The sequence below is a fragment of the Mirounga angustirostris genome, unplaced genomic scaffold (assembly GCF_029215605.1).
Source record: "Mirounga angustirostris isolate CCGP_5_RB_7025 unplaced genomic scaffold, mMirAng1.0.hap1 SCAF_13, whole genome shotgun sequence".
In the NCBI taxonomy this organism is placed as follows: Eukaryota; Metazoa; Chordata; class Mammalia; order Carnivora; family Phocidae; genus Mirounga; species Mirounga angustirostris.
The window spans coordinates 23,134,216-23,149,640 of NW_026991721.1; the positions used below are offsets into that span (position 1 = coordinate 23,134,216).

General features: G+C 38.4%; 1 long non-coding RNA gene across 1 annotated transcript; it reads right to left on the bottom strand.

The window, feature by feature from the left end:
• Positions 1-646: 646 nt before the first annotated feature.
• LOC123856436 (uncharacterized) lies at positions 647-8,174 on the bottom strand. The gene is made up of 3 exons (XR_006793717.2): positions 7,906-8,174; positions 7,356-7,712; positions 647-1,679 (listed from the first exon to the last, which is right to left on the bottom strand). It is a non-coding gene; the product is annotated as an uncharacterized LOC123856436 (long non-coding RNA).
• Between the last annotated feature and the right edge of the window lie 7,251 nt (positions 8,175-15,425).

Below are 15,425 nucleotides of genomic sequence, written 5' to 3' on the forward strand. Positions count from 1 at the left end.
TTAATATTCTTTCTCCCAGCACTGCTCTTCTCTGTTTCCTCTGGTGACCAGTGGAAGGGTGGCTGCTAAGAGACCTTCTCGGGGTGTCGAGCATTGCCATTGTGGAAGTCCATCCAGATGCCAAGCTCTGGTTACTTCTGGGGAACCTCTCCTTTTTTATGGGCATCCTGCTCTTAACAGATGCCACTAACGAATGATCCCAAATCCCAAGTCAGCCTCTCAGTGAAAGATTACAAAAGAAGCAAAGGGGAGGGAGGGGATGCCCGCAATTTCACTGTGTGCCACCTTCACAAGTTTTGCCCTATTCAAACCACCTGCACTATTATTTAATATTTGCCTCTAAAGGAAGTCACCTTGTTTACGTGAGGAAAGATTTTCATATGTTATCTAATGGTAGTAACAGAAAAACAATCTAGGAGGGAAAACGCTTTCTCTGTTAGAAAGGAAGGTTATCGAGTGCCAAGGTCTACCAGCACCAGACAGATACTTTCTCCTTTCCAGTATCAAAAGGACTCAAAGAACATTGGAAAAGCAATTCGCTGTTAATGCACATCCCACGTAAGTATGTCTCCACCTAAAATCATCTGGTATCCCACCTAAAACCATTTCATGTACCATCACAGGGCTTTGTAAAACACCAAAGGATATGATGGGTAAGACTCCTCCCAACTCAAAGACTCCTTTATGTTACAAATCAGTGCACACCTGTCCCTGCCCAGACTGTGGAAAGTCAATTCAGGAAATGCCCAGTGGGTGGCAGCTTTGAGACGGTGCTGCCCAAGCAAGACCTTCATACAGCTCAGGTTGTTTACAGCCTCAGCCCGCTCCAACTGCCCTTCCTGCTCACCTGCTGTTTGTCTACATCTGCCTCTAGGTCCCCAAGGAGAACGACAGACCAGCACATCATTTCGGGTGGAAACCAGAACTGGGGTCTCCAAAATACCCACATTTGTTGGCAGAAGGCCCAGCCCCCCATCCTCACTCCTCGTGGAATCCGAATTCACCATCTGAACCTAGGAAACAGAAGGAATCGAGAAGATCCCTGGCCCTGAATCCAATTCAAGGTTTTAAATCAATCAACCAACCCTCCAGCATTTTTAAGCGTAGCATGGTGCTAGACGGGAATTACAGAACATAATAACCGGCTGCTTGCAAGCTATAGGTTAATTGGGCAGATGATATTAAAGCTGTTGCTATTAATGAATGGAACAAGATAGGATATAACTCCTAAATTGCATGCTAGAGACCATAAAAAATGTGAAGTTTCAGAGGAGATTAAGGGAAACCCAAGCAGACCCTTCTTTTCCAGTGCCCATTAAAAAGCCTATAAAACATCTAAAATGCAAGAAAAATTCAGCAGGATCAGGTATTAGGGATAAAAATGAGACATATGCCAGGATCCCCAGGAGGAGTCCCTACAGATTAGCAGAATGATGGGTAAGATGAGGTGTGTATTAGTCTGCTTGGGTTCTTGTAACAAAATACCACAGACAGGGTGACTTAAACACAAACTATTTCTGGCAGTTCCGGAGGTGGGAAGTCCAAAGCCAAACGGTCAGTAGGTATGGTTTTTCCTTCAGCCTTGCAGATGGCCGCCTTCTTGCTGTGTTCCCACTGGGTCTTTCCTCTGTGCTCATGTGTCCCTGCTGCCTGTTCCTCTGCATGGAAAGACACCAGTCCTATTGGATTAGAAACCATTCACATGGTATCAGTTAGCCTTAATGGCCCCTTTTAAGACCCTGTCTCCCAATACAGTCACATTGGTGTTAGGGATTCAACATATGAATTTTAAGGGACACAACTGAGGCCATAACAGGGTCCCCATCCACTCTTCAATTTTTTCAGAGAAAATAGGCTGGAAGGAAAACAGGAAAGCAAAATGAAGGAGATAGAGGGAAAGGAAAAGGGGTGAGGAGGAGAAAAGAGAAAGCCCATTGATGATAGAAGTGAGGCCCCAGGGATACCTTCCAACTTGAAGATGGGAAGGGAGGCTGCCCTGATGAGCATGGTTGCTCAAAGTAGAAAGGCCTTGGAGCGTGGAGCAGAAGAATCTGCCTCAGATAAGCAGCTGTTCAAGTATCTGGGAAGCTGGCTCCAATGGAAAGAATACAAATCCATTCCAGGCAAGCAGTACTGCACTAACCAGAAAAACCGGCTGAGGGCAAGGTTAAAGAGCCTCTCAAAAGCCCCCCTAAAATCCTCTCTGCCTCTTTGGAACTGCAGCTTTAGATGCACCTAAGATTTATTCTGAGTTCAATGACTATGGATTTATTTTACCACATGAAAAAAAAAATGTCATGAAACTAAAAGGGGTCTGCAAATATACAATAGGTCAGGTGCCTCTCCTTATTGGCCTTCTTATTCTGCCAAATAAGAACCAGTTGAATCAAGTAAGAACTATCCCAATGTGAGTCTTTTTGCATTTGCATTGAAGAGTTTTACATTTGGTGAGAAAGCCAGCATTGTTTTTCCTACCAAGGTAGGTCCAGCCTTAAACTCAAGCTGGAACTGCAGGAAGCCCCGGGGAGGGCAGATCTGAGTGTTCCTTTTTTTTTTTTTTTTTTAAAGATTTTATTTATTTATTTGAGACAGAGAGAATGAGAGACAGAGAGCACGTGAGAGAGGGGAGGGTCAGAGGGAGAAGCAGGCTCCCTGCCGAGCAGGGAGCCCGATGCGGGACTCGATCCAGGGATTCCAGGATCATGACCTGAGCCGAAGGCAGTCGCTTAACCAACTGAGCCACCCAGGCGCCCCGATCTGAGTGTTCCTATTGAAGTAGACATAAGTATTCTTTAACATCAGCTCTACATAGAATTCTCCTCTTTCTAGGATGAATAATAGAACTCAATTAATATGAGATCTATGAAGAAATTTTATAGCACGAAGTAACACTGTTCTGATGACCAAATAATTCAGTGGGAAATGCTTTCTCTGAATCAGAAGAAAAATGGGAAAATATTTATTTACTTTTGTCCCTAGAAAGAATCGCCTCGATTGAAAAAGAAGGAGCCTCGATGAGGAGATAAGCCAAGATAAGAAGGAAGGGCAATGAAACTAACACCCAGGGAGAAGACATAAGACAAATACACTGGATGCTATAAAAGACCAATTTTCAAATTGGTGGTACAGAAGACAAACTGGAGAAACACTCTCTGATCACAAAGGACATGAATAAAGAGATGAAAATAAAAAGATAAAAAAAAGATAGGGATAGATACTCTGGGACAAACGAAATGGTGATGTGAACTCCCAAAAATGGTGGTGTTCCCCCAAAGTTAATTGAATCCAGTTAAACCAAATGGAATAAAAGCCTTACTCCGGATAGAACTGAAGTCAGTTTTCCAGCACTAAACAAAGAGGGAAAGGTCATCACCATATTCTGATAAAGATAATGAGCAGAGATCTCTTCCAAGACACAGGTTTTTAACATTTTGAAGTTTAAAGAATAATAAAGAGTCTTGAAAATATCCATTCGTGGAAAAAATTACCTTTAAAAAACAAAAATTATGGGGGCACCTGGTTGGCTCAGTCAGTTAAGCGTCTGCCTTTGACTCAGGTCATGATCCTGGGGTCCTGGGATCCAGTCCCGCATCGGGCTCCCTGCTCAGCGGGGAGTCTACTTCTCCCTCTCCTCACTGCTTGTGCTCTCTCATTATCTCTCTCTCAATAAATAAATAAACTCTTTTAAAAAAATTATGAAGTATGATCAATATAACATGACCTTCATTATTCTATTTGATGCTTTTTCTTTGATTTCCACTATGGTTAGGATAACCCTTGCTGTCTTGCATTGGTTTTTTTGTTTTTGTTTTTGTTTTCAATTTACTATAGGTAATTCATAGATAGATAGATAGATCTTTTTACCTATCCATGCCATTTTATCCTTTTAATTTATTCATTTTTTAAAAATGTGCTATTAATACATTCCTCATACAGAAGAGTGCATAAAATCATTTATGTGCAAATCTCTTCCTCTTGAATTCAGATAGAACTGTGACTTGCTTTAAGCGAGGGAACACGGTGAAGGTGGCAACCACAGCTTTGACTATGTTACATCCTAAGACCCTATCTTGGTAGCCAGGAGAGAGACCTTTCTCCCTTGCTGCTTTGAAGAAGCAGGGAAGGAAAAGATAGGGAAAGGTAGGCAGCCCACCTCATAAGCGAGCAGGCCCCTGGCTAACAGCCACCAAGAAGACGGAGACAAATAACGTAGGATTCCACTTCTATGAGGTGCTTAGAAGAGTTAAACCCATGGAGACAGAAAGTATAATGGTGGTTGCCAGGGCTGGAGGGATGGGGAAGATGAGGAGTTGTTTAATGGGGACAGAGTTTCAGTTTGGGAAGATGAGAATGCTCCAGGGATGGATGGTGGTGACGGGTGCACAACAATGGGAATGTACTTAGGGCCACCAAACTGTACACTTAAAAGTGGTTACGACGGTAAATTTTATGCTAAAAAATTATGTACTGGGAAAGAGGTGTTAGCTAATGCTATGGTGGTAATCATTTTGCAAAATATAAAATATATCAAACCAATGGGTTTTACACCTTAAACTTATACAGTGTTGCATGTCAATTATATTTCAATAAAGCTGGGAAAAAATTAAAAATAAAATAATTTTTGAAAGAAACAGTGAGATAATAAATGGATGTTGTTTTAAGCTGCTACATATGTGATAATTTATTAAGCACCACAGGAAACTAATAAAAGGCTCTATTCATGTGTTAAAAAATAAATGTGCAAAAAAATAAAATAAAATAAAAAATAAAAAATTACGTATTTGATGAGTGCTTATACAGATGTACAACTCAAATTAAGAAATAGTATATTGCCAGCCTTAAATGTCCTTTTATGTCCCTTCTTGTTCATCCCTTAAAGCAAACACTTTCTGTTTTTGTTTTATGCTTTTCCTATCTGGGAATACATCCCTAAGCACAAGTTTTTGAAATCTGTATAAATTAAATAGGAATAAAATTTTTTTTCTGTCTAACATTTTTTATTCATCTTAATGTTTGAAGATACAGTGAGCTCTGCTTCCATTTCATTGTTATAAAGTATTCTATTGTATGAATATACCACAATTTACTTAAGCATTTACTGTTGGTGGCCATTTGAGCTGTTTCTTGTTTTGACTAATAGTATTTCATTTGAACTGAGATTTTTGTAAATAGTATATAATTGGATTTAGTATTTTAATTCAATCCTTCCCTTTTAATAGGTGAGTTTCACCCATCCTCATTGATTATGACAAACAATACACTTGTTTCTACTTTTTTCTCATCATCGTTTCCCCAAGATGTGAAAGAAAAGATCACTTACCCATTAACTCTATATCAGATGTAGGGGCCAAGGGTAGGCTGCCCCAAATTGGGCCACTTCAGCATGAAGATAATTTTAAGTTTAAAAGTAACAAAAACTCAGTAGATTCAGGAAAAGCTCTTTACCTCCCTGTCAACTGCCTAAAAAGATTTTTTTTTTAAAGTAGGCTCCACACCCAATGCAGCTCTTGAATTCATGACTTGAAGATCAAGAGTCTCATGCTCTACCGACTGAGCCAGCCAGGAGCCCCCTAAAAAGAACTGAGAGAGAGAGAGGACCCCACTGCAGGAAGGATGCTATCACCATAGATAACTACATTATTATATGAACTAGGTATGATAGGGAGGAACCTAGCAAGACCTATTGGTCAAAGTCCTCTATGCCCCATTGTTTCCCAGTGGCCCAGCAAACACTTGTCCACCAAACCGTTACTGTTTTTCCTCTTCCTATAAATTGTATTCCTTCCCTTTGAAGTCCCAGACCCCAACCACCTTCTCCTTAGTTCAGAATGACATATACCTCATTTTGCCTGTCTTTGGAATTTCCTTGTCCACGTAGATGAATGCTATTAAATTTGATTTTTCCCTGTTAATCAGTCTCATGTCAATTTGATTCTTATTCTAGCTAGAAAGGCCTTGAAGGGGATGGGAATTCTTGCTCCTGACACAGAATAAAGGAACTTGATAGGGATTCACTTTAGTCAGGCAGATCTAAATGAATGCCTGATAAAGACCAGAAATTAAATTATACATAATCTAAAATGATGAACTAATAATTATCTTTCATATATTAATGACAAAGCATTGAAATATTTAAAACAAAAAAAAGGATAAATGGACGGAAACTTGCTTGTAAGAGGATATTTAACATTCTACTCTCTGTCTGTGATAAATTATATGTGTGTGTACTTCAAGACTTCATGTATTCTAATTAACGTATTTGAACTTACATACAGATCTATCTCAAACTTCACATACAATTTAAAAATGTCCACAACTTCTTTTTTTTTTTTTAAGATTTTATTTATTTATTTGAGAGAGAGAGAATGAGAGACAGAGAGCACGAGAGGGAAGAGGGTCAGAGGGAGAAGCAGACTCCCTGCTGAGCAGGGAGCCCGATGCGGGACTCGATCCTGGGACTCCAGGATCATGACCTGAGCCGAAGGCAGTCGCTTAACCAACTGAGCCACCCAGGCGCCCCTGTCCACAACTTCTTTTCAGGCACCCATGAAACATTTTCGAAGATTGCCCATATAATAATAGACCCCGATGCAACACAATTATCTGAGACATATCCTCCAATCAAAATGTAAGATAATGGAGTCACTAATAACGATAGTTATTACATTGGGAAGATGAGAATGCTCCAGGGATGGATTGTGCTCTCTCATTATCTCTCTCTCAAATAAATAAATAAACTCTTTTCAAAAAATTATGAAGTATGATCAATATAACGATAGTTATTAGTTATTAGTTACTAGTTAAAGATAAAGAGAAAATCCTGATGATTTGAACATTTTAAAACATAACCTTACTTGGCTATTAGATCAAAAAGGAAAGTAGAATTACAACTTTAGACTATTTACAGGGTAAGAAAAAAAGAAGACCACCACATGTTAACATATGGTAACTGGTAGGATACCCGAAGCCTTACTCAAATGGGAATGTGTAGGTCTAAATGTATTTGTGATAGACAAATATATTTGATCTTTGTCCCTGGTTCCTGGCACAAAGCCCCTAAAATTCTTAGAATTTCCTGAGTGATAGTATTAAGGGTAGCAGCTTTTATTATTCATTATAAGCCCCTTTCAACTATATCTGCGTTTATGCAAATAAGGCTACTCTTGGTGGGCCCCTGTTTAGCTTTGGGATGGGGGCTTGTTGCCAGAGGAACCAACCATGTGATAAGAGGGTTGAAACTTTCAGCACTACCCCCACCAGGGCTCAAAAGCTTCTGAGCTGGTGAACACATGGAGGTTCTGGGAGGACAGCATGCCTAGAGAAGGCATGGAAGTTTCTAGGCCCTTTGCACATACCTTGCCTTATCCATCTCTTCCATCCGGCTGTTCCTGAGTTGTATTCCTTTATAAAAAATCAGTAATATTAAGTAAAATGATTCTCAGAGTTCCATGAGCCATTTTAGCCAACTATATGAGGCAGGGGTCATGGAAACCCCCAACTTCATGGCTGGTAAGTCAGAAGTAGAGTTGCCCAGACTTGGGACTGACATCTGGAGTGGGGGCCGTCTTGTAGTACTGTGGGGTCTGTGCCAACTCTGAGTAGTTAGTGTCAGAATTGAATTAAATTGTAGTCTATCCAGTGGGTGCCCAGAAAGCGGCAGAATTGGTTGGTATGAGGAAGTAAAACTCCACACACTTGGCGTCAGGAGTGTTCTGTGGATAGAAACAGATCAAAATAGTAGTACTTAAGTTTTTTTTTTTTTAATACAACTGAAATCGGTACTTGACTGAAAAATTTTAAAAAGTTAAAAAAAAGAGAGATTTTTAAAAAGGAAATTTTTAAAATCCAAACAGAAAATAATGGTGGTCTATTGATTGCAAAATGCTTACAATTTTTCACCCTTACCTGAATCTACACCTTTTGCGATGGGACTTTGCAACTCCTCTCAAGACGAAGGAGAATCGATTCCCCCAAACCTTTATACCAGCTGGGCCTTGTGACTTACTGTGGTCAATAAATTGCAGCAGAAGTAGCGACTGCCAGGACAGAGGGAAAGAGTCCGTATGGCAGATTATAGATCCTGAAGTGACACATGACTTCTGGCCACATTTTACTGGGAAAGCAATCACACGGCCATATGTAACTCCAGGGGGGCAGAGCAGTACAACCCTACTCTGTGGCTAGAAGGAAAACCAGACATTTTTTGTGAGCAAATTAAAAATAAGGTTTATTATGATCTGACATCATCTGATTTGTTTGTTTGTTAAATAGTTTTTACTCCCTCCACTAGAGCATTAGTTCCATGAAGGCAAGGCTCTTGCTTGTTTGTTCCTGCTGTATCCCTCGCTCTTAGGATGTTCTTTGCCTCAAGGGAGGTTTTAAAATATAAATTATTATGTCATGCAAGATTATTTGATAATGAATTTGAAAATCGTACTACTGTGGAAAGTTTTTGGAGAATATCATTTGAACCATAAATTGCTTCAGAAGTAGAATATCTGTAGAGAGCAGTTATGGAAGCATAAATATTTAAAAATCACCTCCAAAAACTCTTAAGGAATCAGTGATTTTTTTTAGCTAATGAATTCTTTCAAAATTCTAAGGAAGAGCTAATTATAGTGCTATATACATTTGACTCAGATTATTTAAAAAGCTGGAAATACATTCATGAATCAGGCATAAGCCTTTTATCACGACGTGACAAAAAGTAATATGAGCAAATAAATAAAATATAAGCAAATCAAATTCAGCACTGCATTACTGGAATTATTCCACCTGCTTAAGTGGAATTTTTCCCTGGATTGTTGGATATTAGGAATTGATTAGTAATTAAATATACTTTGTATCGTACTTGTGATCACCTCAGTCAAAAGTAATGTTTATCTCATTAACAATAATATAGATTCCTATTCCAGATCAAACCACCAACCAACACGCTACTCCACAATGAGAGTAGACACATCCTTATTTAAAAACCAGAGGATGGAGAAAGTAACAAAATGCAAAACACCCGTCACCATTATTTTACATTTTCTGAAAAAAAATTTTTTTTTTAAGATTCATTTACCCATTTTAGGGAGAAAGAGAGAGAGAGCATGAGCAGGAGGGGCAGAGGGAAAGAGAGAGAGAATCCCAAGCTGACACCTCACTGAGCGCAAAGCCCAACGTGGGGCTCAATTTCAGGACCCCGAGATCATGGACCTGAGCCAAAACCAAGAGTCGGACGCTTAACCAACTGAACCACCCAGGCACCCCATTTTCTCAAAATTTTAACTAAGATAATCCAATATGAAATGCAACTAAGAAATTAAAAGACAAAATTATTTCTCTTCACTGTGGTTGCCTCTTTAGAAAATTCAGTGAATAAATTGCAAAAGTATAAGAATTATTAAAAGTTTAGTGAAGGGACTACATATGAAATGACTGCCCTGGAGTGTGACAACTTTCCTGGATTCACAACAGAGGATGTTCACAACAAAGGAAACAAATCTCTGGGGAGCATTTTTCACAGGTGAAACTATTAAAATTATACTGCTGAATGAAAAAGAAAAATGTTTAGAATTATTGTTATGTGAAGAGAGTAGGTTATGTAACAACATGATAGCATTTTTGTAAAATATACATATAAATATCTGTGTTTTAAAAGGATACACACAGGGGCGCCTGGGTGGCTCAAGCGGTTAAGCATTGGACTATTAATTTCTGCTCAGGTTGTGATCTCAGGGTTGTGGGATGGAGCCCCGTGTCATTGGATGGAGCCCTGTGTCAGGCTCCATGCTCAGTGTGGAGTCTGCTTGTCCCTCTCCCTCTGCTCCCCCCTCATGCTCTCACTCTCTCTCAAATAAACGAATAAAATCTTCTTAAAAATAAAAGGATACACATAAAAATACTAACACACACAGTATCCCACACAAAACACATAAAAATATTCCTGACAGACTAGAATGACATAGACATACAAATATTAATACATAGGATCTCTAGGTCAGAGAATTAAAAATAACTTTGAGTGTTTTCTCTGTACTTCCCAGCATTTTCTGATATTTCTGCTGATTTTTCAATAAAACAATATTTAAAGAAACTTCAAAGAATATATATTTGAGGAGAATATCTCATTAACAAATGCAAAATATCAAAAAAAGGAAAATATGAAATATCTAAAAATAACTTTAGTAAGAGGTATTTATAACTGCTCTAAACCTGAATCACACCTACATTGCTGGTGGGAATATATAACAGTACAGTCACTCTGGAAGAACATGTGGCATTTTCTTAAAAAGCTAAAATGCAAATACCTTGGGGCACCTAGGTGGTTCAGTTGGTTAAGCGTCTGCCTTCGGCTCAGGTCATGATCCCAGGGTCCTGGGATCGAGCCCCACATCAGGCTCCTTGCTCCGTGGGAAGCCTGTTTCTCCCTCTCCCACTCCCCCTGCTTGTGCTCTCTCTCTCTCCCAAATAAATAATAAAATCCTTAAAAATAAAATAAAATAAAATAAAATAAAATAAAATGCAAATACCATATGACTTCATGATTACACTCCTGAATATATGACCCAGAGAAATAAAAATTTATGTTCACACAAAAAACCTGTATAGGAATGTTTACAGCCAATTCCAATCCAAAAGTTTCCATGTTATATGATTCCATTCATGTAACATTCTTAAAATGACAAAATTACAGAAATGTAAAAGAGATGAGTGATTTCCAGGTTAAGGAGAGTAGAGGCAGAAGGAGGTAAGTGGGGGTGGCTATAATAAGGCAAGATGGCAGATCCTTTTGGTGATGGAAATATTAGGTATTTGATGGTATTGGGTGTCCGTGTCAGGCCATTGTGATACCAGGTCATACTTTTGCAAGATGTTATCATTTGTGGACACTGGGTAAAGGGTAAATGGGATTTCTCTGTATTCATTCTTACAATTACATGGAAATCTATAATTATCTCAAAATTAAAGTTTAATTTAAAAAAGATGATATAATCACAAGCAAACGCAATTGCCAACTTGGATTGGATTGAATGGGAAAATAGGTCTAAAGGATTGTTTGGGGGTACAATTGACAGAAATTTAGATACGGGTGTGTATTGGATAGTATTTGATGTATACAGTACATTTTTGAGTGTGAGAATAGTATGGTAGTTAGATAGGAGACTATATAACTGTCCTCGTTCTTAGTATACTTAAGTATTTAGGGATAACGTAGAACAATGTCTGCACCTAACTCTCAATTAAAAGAAACAAAACAAAACAAACAAACAAACAAAAACCTCTCCAATAATTTGAAGAGGGCAGAGGGAGGGAAGAAGAGGGAGAGTGAGCACCAACATGGAACATTTCTGAAAGATAAGCAAATAGGCAGGACACTCTAAAGAGTAGTGATGAAGAAAACAGGCCCAATCATCAATAGTTACGAAGTTTGGCCCATACTAGGAATCTTTAATGTTTTACTTGCCTAGACAGTGGCTCCTTTCCATTTCTCTTGGATAAATGCCATAAGTTTTTTATAAGCCTTCAGTGTTTTACTGAGGAGATACTGTAATCTTTTTCAAATGCGTGTTATCAATACCTCTAAATCGTCATTTTCAACTTTGCCAATTTATGGCTCCGAAGTCCACCTCCCTCCCTGTCGGGACATGCTGGGGTCTCATCTTCCCCACTGGAATGTCAGCAAAAAACCACAGGCAATTCTTAGAGGTGGTTAGAGATGACACTTGTGTGTCAAAAGTGTTGTGACCTTAATGAATGCAGGGATCCTGGTTGAGTGGCCTTGAACCCCTAGCAGGTCACACTCCCCTCCTTCCCAAATGTAGGTTATGTAAATAGCAATGCCTGGTTTTCAAATGTTAAGTTGGTTATATATATATTTTTATCACAATGGTTACTTGAAAGTAGAACTGAGTTTCAAAAATATAAGGGGGAAAATCACCTTTCAGTTTTTACCCTTTTTTAGCATTGATGGGGGAAACAAAGGCAGAAGAAAAAATATTAAATTTCCTTACTACCTACAGCCCATTGACAAGTCCTTGAAACAGGCAGAGGGACATTCCTCCAGGGACTCAACTGCTTCAATGTTGACGCTTTGTTAAGGGCAAAAGGCAATCCTAGACTGACCCCCCCATCCCGGGATCCTGTAAGCCTACTTTAACATATAAAAATTCTTTTGGAAACTTCCTTTATCTCTACACCCTCCAAGATACATGTTGGCAATCATCCGCCAAGCATATGGCCCACTGATATACATCTGAAGGGTCTCATGACCCAGGTTTTATTAGACAGTAATAGATGACCCTTTCCCAACAATAGCTGGCCCCCTCAAGGTCCTGGAAACCTTGCTCTCAAATTCCTTAGAGACTTACGCTGTCCCTAACCCCCTCCCAGCTTGAAAGTATGTAATGGGCCACTTTCATGACCCCAGTGCAGCTCTTCCTGCCCATGGGTCCTGTCCCCATGCTTTAATAAAACCATCTTTTTGCACCGAAGACATCTCAAGAATTCTTTCTTGGCCGTTGGCTTCAAACCCTAATGTTTTTCCTACATCAGCATGACTACATTATCTTGTATGTGAATTTTAATTTTTTTACGTTACTGGGGTGTGTCTGGGGAGCAGTAGGTTTGCATGCAGGCGGGGGAGGAGGTGTTCATTTGTTTTTTTAAATAATAGTCAGTCCTAGAATCCTAGGGAAAATAAGCAAAATACACATCAAGAAACAGATGGAAAAGAAATTGACAATATTTCTGTAAAGTCACTTGTAACAGAAGCAACAATTATTCATAGCCTTTGACCTACCAATTTCCATTGAAGGTATCCATCTTAAAGGCATAATGTAAAATATGGCAGATTCATGCACAAAAGTTCATTGACACATTATAAAAGCAAATATAGTAAAAATAACCTTGAGGAATAGTTCACTTACTATAGGCATAGCCATACACAGGAAACTGTACATTCTTTAATGTTATTTTGAGGCATTTTAATTACATAGGAAATGCTTGATATAAGAAGTGAAATAAATATAAACTATTTTAAGAGCAACGGAACTAAAGCTGATGAATCATTTTAGTTTCCAGTTTTGTTCCAATTTCTAACACTTTATTTCCTCTCTGGAATATGGTATTTGGCACTTTCCCAATTTAGCTCTGAGGGATTTCCCATCAGAAAACATGCCTCTCGGAGCACCTGGGTGGCTCAGTTGGTTAAGCGTCTGCCTGCGGCTCAGGTCATGATCCCAGGGTCCTGCGATGGAGCCCCGCATCGGGCTCCCTGCTCAGCAGGAAGCCTGTTTCTCCCTCTCCCGCTCCCCCTGCTTGTGTTCCCTCTTTCGCTGTCTCTCTCTCTCTGTCAAATAAATAAATAAAATCTTAAAAAAAAAAAAGAAAAGAAAACATGCCTCTCTGGTCATGGCTAAAATGATCTCTTGTTCATTGATTGCTGGCATTGACCATTTATATCCCTAGTTCACCGATGCAGGAAACAAAAAATGTAAATTACTTTTAATAAATGCCTTAAGAAAAACTTACCATCACTACCACCCTCAAAAAATTTTGGAAATCTTCTAACGTGCGTATGTCACATCTTCAAAGATTATTATTAATTTACCATAATTATTAGAATGCTGGGTCCCCTGCTGAATCTCCTTCAGGAAAGAAATAGAGTATTAATTGTTATTCAGAACACTACAACTGCTTCATTATAAGGAAGTGGTCAGTCTCATTATTCATTAATGCAATGTTCTACTTAGAAAATCCAGAAAGAAACCTGCTCTGTTTTGGCAGAAATTGGGGTGAAAGTATGACATTTTGGTGGATGAAGTGCTGAAAGTTTAATTTGAAATTGAAAATTATTTTGTTTGTAACAATCACGAGGTATTAACAATAGCACCATATGAAAAAGGCAAACGTGGGCAAAGGCTTCAGGAACCTGGAATATGTCCTACTTTGTGTGATAAAAAACTAAAAGGTGTGATAGCATTAACAAAACACACACACACACACGTATGCATGCACGCACACACACACTTTCTCTTTATTCCCTTTTAGTAAAACAGCTTTTAATTTGCTTAATTTTATCATTGTAATAAACCTTATTGTAGGCTGTTACCAATCTATAATTCTATATATTCTATATCTATATATTCTCCCCAAAGCATTTTTATTTTGTTGTTTGGAACCAAATACATGTTTTCTGTAAAAAAACAAAACAATGTTATAAATTGGGACTAGTTCCCCAGTCTGCCCCACAAAAGGCTATTTGACTCATACTGTATCTGAAATATGTTTGCAGTTAAAAGATACAATTACTGAAAATAATTCTGTTGCATAAAAGACATTATTTCAACTACATTGTGGGCAATTCAAAGAAACTAATCATTACTTATTTAATTGCCTTTTGGGAAAATTATATTATAAATTCTAATCGGGAACACTGGAGATAGTTTTCCTCTTCTTCCCACCAAGCAAATTCAAGCCACAGATTCTTGTTACTGTCCTGTCTCAGACATTCTGGTCTCCTCTGCTGGTGTGGAGAATCTCCACACCTAGGATTCCAACAGGAACATATACAAATCAGGCTTTTGAACTCAGAAACTTCCTAAATGATAAGCCTCCATGTGTTCCAAATTATGGATAAGCCAAAAGCTTATAGATACATTTGTGATTTTGTGTTATAGTGCCATGATTAAACTTTTCTATAAGCATCCTGATGTCCTAAGAGGTTTGACATTATCCCACTCAAAAGGTTAACCATCAAACATGCAAAAATCTGACTGAGCAATTTATTCCATTTGTAAACATTGGAAAGAAGCAGAGTCGAGTAGGAATGTCATAATGTTAAAGTAGAATTTTTAAAAATTACACAAAAGGCTACCAGATAAATATAGAATGAACGCATGTCTAAGATTTTATTCAAACGATTAATGAGGGAATCGTTAAGATGACAAAGCTGGTTCAAAGGAGACTTGGAGAAGCAGATTTTATATGGTCGGTCAAAGGAATGCTGAAATGAATTTATGGGGTTCCTAGATACATAATTGGTTAATATCATATTGTGCATTGACCTCTGGGTTTGTATTTTTTAACTGGACAGAAATCTGTAAGTTACCATGTAACTTCAGTGTCTGGTTTCTAATCAAATAATAAACATTAAAATCAAATATAGGTGATTTCTCAGACATCAATAATTAAAGAATTATTAGGCAAACGTGTTTAAAAATGACACTGAAAGGATACTAGCCTTCCTTTTGCTTTATTTCAAGTTTTGGATTATTTTTCTTGATAGTAATTTTTAAAAATGTGTCCAGATAGAATGTACCAAGAGAAGTCATAGGGTGTTATTTACCCTGATTAATTATCCTGACCCTTAGCTCTGTAAGTTCAAAAACTGATTTTTCCCACCCAGTGTGCCTCTCCATTAACGCAGCTCATGGGAA